General features: G+C 34.1%; 1 pseudogene; it reads right to left on the bottom strand.

Moving 5' to 3' along the window:
- Positions 1-235: 235 nt before the first annotated feature.
- Positions 236-443, bottom strand: LOC110589042 (annotated as a pseudogene).
- Between the last annotated feature and the right edge of the window lie 8,936 nt (positions 444-9,379).

Raw genomic sequence — 9,379 nt, 5'->3', positions numbered from 1 at the left:
ACTAAGCATTTTATTGTATGCTGCTGCCAGTGTATATAAAATAATTAGCCTTGTGAAATAGAAATTTATGAAGATTCAGAGAGGTAGATGTTAAGGATTGACAAAAGCAGGAGTTTATATAGTATGGCATGTGTTATAGTGATAAGCTTTTGTATAGGCTTCAAATTTAGTTCTCTTTTGAATATTCACTGCTTCATAAAAAGTGGTTTAGAAAACCATCCAAAGATTTGTTTTACTACAAAAAGGAACAGACTTTCTGGAGTCTGAAGGTATTCCTACTTGAAGATACTCCAGTCACCAGGGGGTCATGTTGAGCATTCTACAGACAGAATTGTTTCAAATCTGCAGCTGCCTAAGAAACCTTCATGCGGTCAAGTCTGGCTTCCAGCCAGAACTACTGAACCCCTTTCTTCATTAACAGTGACTCTGGAGGAACCAGACATGGCACTTGCGAGAGCTGGGCAGATTCTGCAGTGGGCAGACTGGTCAGGCAAGGCTCCCTCTGTATCAAAGGGACTTTGACTTCAACACTACAAAACTATCCATGGTGCTGAATTTCCAGTCTCTACACCTGATTCACCAAGGATGATGAACTGGGGAAATAGATATGAAGACTGAATGTTCATAAGTTAACAAATAAATATGACTACTTGTGAGAATTTATGTAGGAATATGGATAAAAATTGAATAGAAAATACAGGTTAAGCACATGGTAAAATAAATTTCTTTAATATCAGGGCAATGATTTCACTGTAGAATCTTGGAGGTTAGCAGAATTTTTCTGAGTAGAGGTATAGCAAGATGGAAATAGTACTTTAAGATTTTTAATTTATGTTAGTATATAGTACAAATTGTGAAAATTATGTTTTGTATTATTGAATCCATAACAACATAACCTAATTTGTCATCATTTTGTCCCTAATGAGTCAGTAATTACTAAAAAGGATCATAAATGCTGGAATTTAGATATAAGACATTTTGGCAGCCTTCATGCAGTAGAATTAGAGTAAATTGAGCCTTCCCTGGAATCCATCCACAAATGTTAAGTTTCCAAATAATTCATTTTAATGATAGTTACATCTATGAGATCACAGATTACATATGACCAAAGATATTTGTACTTAAAGGTATAGAAATTATTCACATTTGTTATATGTGATTATTACAAAGTACTCAAGGTGTACTGACTGATGTAAGATTAATAAGGGTGAACACAGAAAAACAGATAAAATTAGATGCATACACAGAATGTTCCTTATAAATGAAACAAGTAAACCACTTATTTTTTATCTTTGCTTATCTAAATTTAGATAAAAATCAAGAGGTTTTTTGATAAGATTAAGAAATAATGATCACGAATATCTCTTTCTCTGAAAAAAGTTCTATTTGTCATCTAATGACATGTTTCCCTTAGCTATGGAATACTTCATAACTAGGTCTTTGGCGGGGGGGGAACTCTCAATTTAAAGAAAATTTCCTTTTCTCATTTAAAATTGAATAGTAACTCAACTAATTCAGACACTAGGGATGATGTGATGTCCTTAATTTTTTTCATATAATGATATGTCTGTGTGTTAAGAAATACATCTTCACTAAATTTCAAGTTTTGTTTCAGAAGATAAAAGTCTGATTTGGGCAATGTTCCCAGAAGTTCCTTTGGGGGAAAGTGACATATTTCAAAATTGCAGAGTTCCAGTTGCATTTGGTTAAAATAATCATTTTGAAATGGTGATTTTTTTGTGTCTATGTTTAAAGAACTGTCCTGTGTATCTGAGTTCAGATTTCAGAAATGGAAAATTATGTGGACTCCAGGATGTATAAAGTCACAGCTAATAATAAGCATAAATGTTGAGTTGTAACATCAACCCAATGTACTCACATGTCCTTCTTTATTTGGGCTTAGGAGCAGTGTTCTCCTCATAAAAAATAATGAAAACCAGATACCTAGGTAGCACAGCTGGATTTAGGACAAATATGACACTAAAAAATATACACCTTTACCCTGAAGCAGAAAACAATGTCTTCTTAAAAATAAAATCCTCTTATAGCAGCAAGATATACAATTATATTGTGGTCTTAGTTGCTACATCCACTTCTACAAGTAAATTAAGAGACAGAAATGATCCCAGAAGAAATATAAGGACTGAGTCTTGTAGGGCTGAGAGATGTAATTGTCTTTCCACATGACACTAGCATTTTTCACAGAAAAGACAATATTGAAATATTTGTCAATGATAAACAATGTTAGTTAGAATTCAGCATTTGACCCAATATTTTTTTTTTAAGTTGTATGTAGAGTCAAACATTTCCTAGAGAAAGTAGAAGTAGGATGTTAGGAACACTTTTAAGGCTCTTACTCTTCAGATATAAAAGCCACTTAGAATGTATTATGAAACTTTGAATGCTTAACATTTTCCAAATAAAACAAAAATGGCAAGGCATTAGACTCATTTCTACACCCACTTGATCAAAATTCAGTAAAAATTCTATTCTCCATTGCCAAGAGAAAAATGTTGGGGAAAAGAGTGCATAAGTCATGATGTCTTAATCAACTGTTGGCTCCTGAGAAAAGTTTTTTTTTTCTTTTTTTTAAAGGGAGCTCTGACGAAAAAAAGGTTAGACCAAATTTCATAGTAATAACAGTGGTTAGCCTGGTCTAACATTAGTGATGTTGTTTTCAACAGGAAAATTAAGTTATTACCAACATTGAAAGAGAAAAAAAAAACTTTAAAAGAGTTCAAGTATTCTGTTTGAAGTAATGGCCAAAATAATTATTCTATACATGTTTCTCTATTGCACACAAATAATACAATCAAAATATTAACTTTAATTAAATGCTCATACCTCACTCAAATATTTTTCCCCAAATTCAACCCCAGCACCAATTCTTACTGAAAATACAGACTGCACATGAAGATCAAGTTTTTAAATGAGTATCTGTTCAATTTTATTATTTTCAAAATAAAAAATATATACCTGTTTCAAGTGAAATTTGGTTTTCATTATTTTATAGCTGTGAAAAATTAAATTGTTTCTTTTCTTTTCCATTTTGTACTACAGGTCTTTAAAATATATTTTTTCAACCTTTCCAATAGCTAGTATATCTACAAAAGGTCAATAAATATCAGTTTGAAAACCTTGTCAGTACAGGCTAAAAATATCCTGTACTTCTATCTTCCTAATAGTGCCAGAAAAATCTATTTCTTAGTGAAATTCTAAATGAAGATATTTTGGTAACTATTTACATTAGAATCCAATTAGAACACACTCTATTTAGAGTAAAACTTGGTGTAATTTGTCATGAACCTTGTGATAGTTGAACAAATGTTTATATCCCTTAACCTGAAGGAAGTACAAAATGAGTAAGATATAGTCACTGCTCTCAAGGTGTTTAAAATATTCTAACATAGGAGAAGTCCAAATAATTTAAAAATAAAGTTAATTTCATTATAGAGCATTTTCACCTATAATATCCAAACAGTTTAGACATGGCAATAGCAAGATTTCTCAGTGTTCCTAAATATTCAGATACATTTTGGGGCACCTAGGTGGCCCAGTCAGTTTAGGGTCCAACTCCTGATTTCAGCTCAGGTCATGCATGATTTCAGGGTCGTGAGATCAAGCCCCGCATTGGGCTCTATCCTCAGCATGGAGTCTGCTTGAGGTTCTCTCTCTCTCCCACTTCTTCTCCCCCCAACTCTGTCTCTAAATAAATAAATAAATAAAATCTTTAAAAAATATTCAGATACATTTCAAACATATCTAGGAGTGAAATAAAATAGTGGTCACCATTTTTGCATTCTGACATCATTTTTAAATTATTTAAAAAACAAGGAGAATTTTTATATAGTTTTATGCTTTTTTTTCTTCACCACTCCTCTCCCTAAATAAGAGATTAATTTTAATGGGAACACTTTACTGAACAGCAACTCATTTACATATTGTTGTTTATTCTCTTTTATTAGTATTTTAGTTTATAAATGTAAACTTTGATTTTTGAAACATTCCTTGAAGAAAATCACTTAAGTAAAATCATGCTAAGAGATTTTGGTCTTCAACCAAGATATTCATGACCATCCAAAAGATAATGCTAATAAAAACTAGCAAAGTGTCAACTAGATAAACACATTAAAAATGAACACCATATGTATACTATGTAATCTATATATCCACATTGTGATTACCAAAAGCTTCTACATGAAACTCCTTGAACTACATGGAGTTTAGAGTTTTTTTCCTCCTCCTTTTCATCATGAGATGACCTTGTTATTGAACACGTATTTGTTACTTAAATCAGAGCAAAATGAGCCCATTTTTCCCAACTTTACTTGTGATCTTAGACAGTAAATTATTTTTCTTTAGGGAAACCATGCACATTTTTTTCTGCTAAATAATCAGAAGTTAAAACATTGAGTAATAATATGTGGCAGAGATTGTGACTTATCTCATTGAATTCTTACAACCTGCCTATATATAGGTAGAATTTCACTCCGTATTCTAAATGTGAAGAAACTGAGATAGCAAGATTAGATAGTAACTTGCCTAAAGTTCAAGCTAACAAATGGCAGACACAGGATTAGACTCCAAGCCATCTGAGAGCTAAGTCCCAACACTATTAGCACTATAATATGACACTTCCCAAAAGACATAAACATCCCTTTAACAAACATTAACTAGTTTCCAACATGCCACACAGGAATAGGCCTTGCTCATATACCATTAGGTAAAAGGTGTTGCCTACTTTGTGTATGTAATTGCTACAGAATCTAACCAATCAAGGTAAGTTGGTAAAAGATTACTTAGAATATCATTTAAAAATTTTTAGTTAAGAAAAACAGAACCTACATTATAAAATCTATATAATTTTTATACTATATAACTTAACTATAGATAGATACACATAATAAAATAAAAATCACACATATAAATTAAAATAAAATACAGTTATTAGACAAGGAAACCACATACACACATACAGTAACATAAAAAACAATAGGTTGTGGTTCTGTTCTGAAACACATATGCCCCATCACTGACCAGAGAAGCTTATAAAATGTCTTCCCTGCTCCATGATGGAGACTTCTCTGTGATAGCTGTTTCTACACTATGCCCTGACCCACTTTAGTATATGACACCAGTCCACGGTTCACTGTAATCTCCACCAGTTCATACAGATCTGGTTATTCTGTTATATCAGGCCTCCTATGCTAACTTCAGTGCAGTATCTTTCCACGGCTTTGTAATTGCTCAAAATTAAATATTTAATTACAGACTTCAAGTATTTCTATTCCTATCTGAATATTCATACAAATGCAATAACCTCCAAAAGTGTGGCTATTTTTCAACTCAAGTCTCGAAAACTTCTTTTTTTGAAAATACTTTTTCTGTATACACCTGCAGTGAAAAGGTTTTAATAAATGTTCTAGATTAGGGTGTAATAGAACAAATTCCAGATTGAATATTATGTGAGAGCTCCTCAACATTCTCAGCTCAAGTGCCATGAGAAGTTGCTATAATCAGTTGTAAGATTTGTCACATAATATGTTGTTTATAGCAATGAAAGTTCTAAGAGTGTCCTTCCCTGACCACTAGCTAAAATCCTTTCCTTCACTGAGTTTCTAATTTCTAAAGGGTATATCTTTGCTTGATTTCTGTTCAGCTCCTCCCCTAAACTGTAAACTCCACTGGCTATTATTATTACATTCCTAGTGCTCAACACAGCACCCATTCTCTAATACTGTTTGGGGAATATAGAAAGAATGAATAAATCTTGCCTCATGTGGTTTTATGTACCACAGTGAAATCACAGTTATTTTTCTGAAATGCAAATCAAATCCTCTGATTGGTCTTAAACTTTCCAATGGCTTCCTCTTACTGTCTAAGGTAGAAGCCTAAAACTTGCAAAGTCTTTGACTACTGGGTCTGTCCATATCTCCAGTCTCTTTTCTTCCATAGCTGCACTCAAATCTCTGCTCCATGAGTCCAGACATATTGTAAGTTCCCCAAATGTTTCAAACTTCCACATTTTCCCAGATTTGGGACATGCCATTTTGTACACCTTAAAAGCTCTGCTCTCCATCCAATTCTTAGGCCTTGATATGTGACTAGCATGTCTATTCCTTCTTTCAGGGGTTATTCAAGGGTGCTGTATAATTTTTCAGAAATGTCTCTCCTAATACTTCTGAATACAATTAGGCTCTCCTTTGCCTGTGCTTTCACTGCATTTTGCCCATGCTCTCATTATAGCAATTATTCTATTGTATTCATTATTTATTTTAGCTTCTGCTTTCCTACCAGATTAAACTTATCACTATATAATCATTTTATGGTCAGGAGTTGCAGGTTTCATCTATGTGTTATCAGTATCTAACAGTATGCCTATATCAAAAGAGATCTTCTGTACAGAGGTAGTGAATGACTAAAGGAACGGAGGTCTCACTGTTACTTAATTAATGTCCATGCTAGGATGGCTGAAAATTCTTTCCAAACTGTTTTTTTTTTTTTCCTCTGCAGGACAAAAATAAAATCAACCTAATGGGGAATATTATTCTAAGTGGATATAAACACATCCTCTAACCTGAATGTTCTACAAATGATTCCTCAAGGCATTTACATATTAAAGGCAATTTATAGGCATGAATTCTAAGTCAGAGAACTTACAAACAGTATGATTTTAAATTGTTCATCATACTGTACAAAAGAGATGATTCTTTTTTTTTTCCAGGAAGAATGCTACAAAAGACAATGAAGCTTTATCATATCTATTTGTGGTTCTATGCTAGGGAACTGTCATATACTGATATTTCCATTAGAAAATCTTTTGGGATAGGGTTTAAGACAGCTTCACCATATACTAAGCCCTCTTTAATAACTGATACTAGAGAGTCAATGAATTTTAGAGCTTGAGGCTTCTATGAGAGAATTATTATATACATTTTTTCTTAAGACAATTCAAAATTTTGGGCGCCTGGGTGGCTCAGTTGGTTAAGCGACTGCCTTCGGCTCAGGTCATGATCCTGGAGTCCCGGGATCGAGTCCCGCATCGGGCTCCCTGCTCGGCAGGGAGTCTGCTTCTCCCTCAGACCCTCCCCCCTCTCATGTGCTTGCTCTCTCTCATTCTCTCTCTCTCAAATAAATAAATAAAATCTTTAAAAAAAAAAAAGACAATTCAAAATTTTAAGAAAAATCAAAGATAACTATGTTACCCTTATTATATCCAGGTGTGATGAATGTAAATACCCTGAAAGTAAAATATGAGAATTAACTAAATATTTCAAGATCTTTATCACCATTACCAGCTCATCTACATAAAGATGACTTTGTGGTAACACATTTCTCCATTATTTCTATAGCAAAATAACTGCAAAGAGGGAAATGACACTGACTGCATTTTGAACTGTATAGCACAAACATGAAAGTACAATAGATTTTCATAGCACTTAAAAGACATCTCTGTTAGTGCTAAAAGCAAAGGTCAGAAAAAATACTTTTCCTGGAAAAAAAAAGTACCAAAAATCCCACCATCAGTAGAATAATCTGCCCTCGATGTTAGATTTTTATTTTTAATAAATGCTGTTGAAGAGCTAACGATGAATAATAATGCTAATAATGAACAGCCTAATCAAAATGCTGTTCTTTCTCCAGTACAGTCACTAAGAGAAATGAAAAATTCCCATTTTTGTCTTTAGAGAAGACAATCTTATACTGTTTCTAGAAAAATCTAATTTTAGAAAAAAAATTAAAAACATGTGTAGAACATTTCCTATTCAAGGGGGTCCTCTGAAATAATACATACAAGTCTTTTTTTTTTTAATTAGATGAAAAGTAATGCTATTACATGCCCTGCCTTTAGTCAAATTAGTAAAATTCCATGTGTTTTTTAAATGGGTTGGAAATTATATATGGTAATTATAAAGCTTCAGTGACTGTCCTTATATTTAGCACTGATATTTAAGTATATAGTTTTACTATCAATTTTAAGACTTAAGCAATATTATTCCAGTGGCATAGAAAACTAAACACCCTGAAGACCTTTCCATTGAAATCAACTAAAATTCTGAATAAAATAAGAAGAAAATGTTTAATGTTTCATTAAGATAGCATGAAAATAAGAATCTACTATAATTAGTTTGGTTCTACTTAGGACGAAGATGTAGAAAGCCACAAGAAAATGCTGCTTTTACACTAATAAGGAGAGAAAGATAAATAATCTACAAAATCATAACTTTTCCAAAGCCCATCAGAGAGCTGAGATCTCCAGGCAACCAAGAAAACTAAATTCTACAGAGTGACAAGCCACTAAGAGTAGAGAATGCACATACAAACCATTTCACCCATGTCAAAGCACAAGAGAAAGAGATAGCCTTCAAACAAGCAGATAAAAATAAATAAGCTAAAATTTTAACAAATTTTAAAGGAATAGTATGGGGGGCATGTCAGTTCTATAATGGGTAACCAAGAAACAAGGGGAGTTTGCATTCATTTGCAAGCTCTTTTCCATGGCTTTCCCCCATGTGCTCCTGAGGAAGACTGATTCGGGGTGGGGGGGGCGTACTGATGATAGAGCTCTCCCCACTTGGCACAGGCATTAGGCCTATAATCAGCTGTTGTGCAAAAGTCTTTTATGTTTCCCTATACCTTTCTTTCTATGAAGCAAAAGCTTTAGGCTGTTTGGAGAAGAGCAGCAAACTCCCTCAGCCCCTGGGATAGATTTATTTTTCTATAGGATAGATTCAAAACTCACAGCCACCAGGATTGGGATGGAAATACTCCCCAGTCACAGAACAAGGCAAAGATCCTTTGCTGCTGGGAGAAGTATATAATCAAAAACTCTATAGCTATCAGGGAAGAATAGAAAAGCCTCTTGAAGGGCACCTGGATAGCTCAGTTGGTTAAGCGTCTGCCTTCAGCTCAGGTCATGATCCCAAGGTCCTGGGCTAGAGCCCCGCATTGGGCTCCCTGCTCAGCAGGGAGTCTGCTTCTCCCTCTCCCTCTGATCTTTATCCCCTTGTGCTTTCCCTGTCTCAAATAAATAAATAGAATCTAAAAAAAAAAAAAAGCCTCTTGACCCCAGGATCCAACACCAATAGCAAGCAGAGATTAGCCAGCACCAGACAAGGGGCAAGGAATTATCTCAGCCCTAGATCAGCCACAAATACAAAGCAGGATTTGGCTACCAAGGGAAGGAAGGGAAGGAATGCAAGCACAGATCCACCTTTGAGATCCAGGGACACAAAGCATGCCAAACACTGAAGATGAATACACAAGAAAAAAGTAGAAAAGGAAACTCCTCTTGGCCCTTAACATGAAACTAATACCAAGTAACAGCAACAGCCATCTCCCACTAGAGAAGGGTCAAGAGCATAGACAAAGGTTCTAT

This window comes from Neomonachus schauinslandi, chromosome 12 (assembly GCF_002201575.2).
Source record: "Neomonachus schauinslandi chromosome 12, ASM220157v2, whole genome shotgun sequence".
Classification (NCBI taxonomy): domain Eukaryota; kingdom Metazoa; phylum Chordata; class Mammalia; order Carnivora; family Phocidae; genus Neomonachus; species Neomonachus schauinslandi.
Note: the sequence above shows the minus strand (reverse complement) of the source record. Positions and strands in the feature narration are given on the sequence as shown.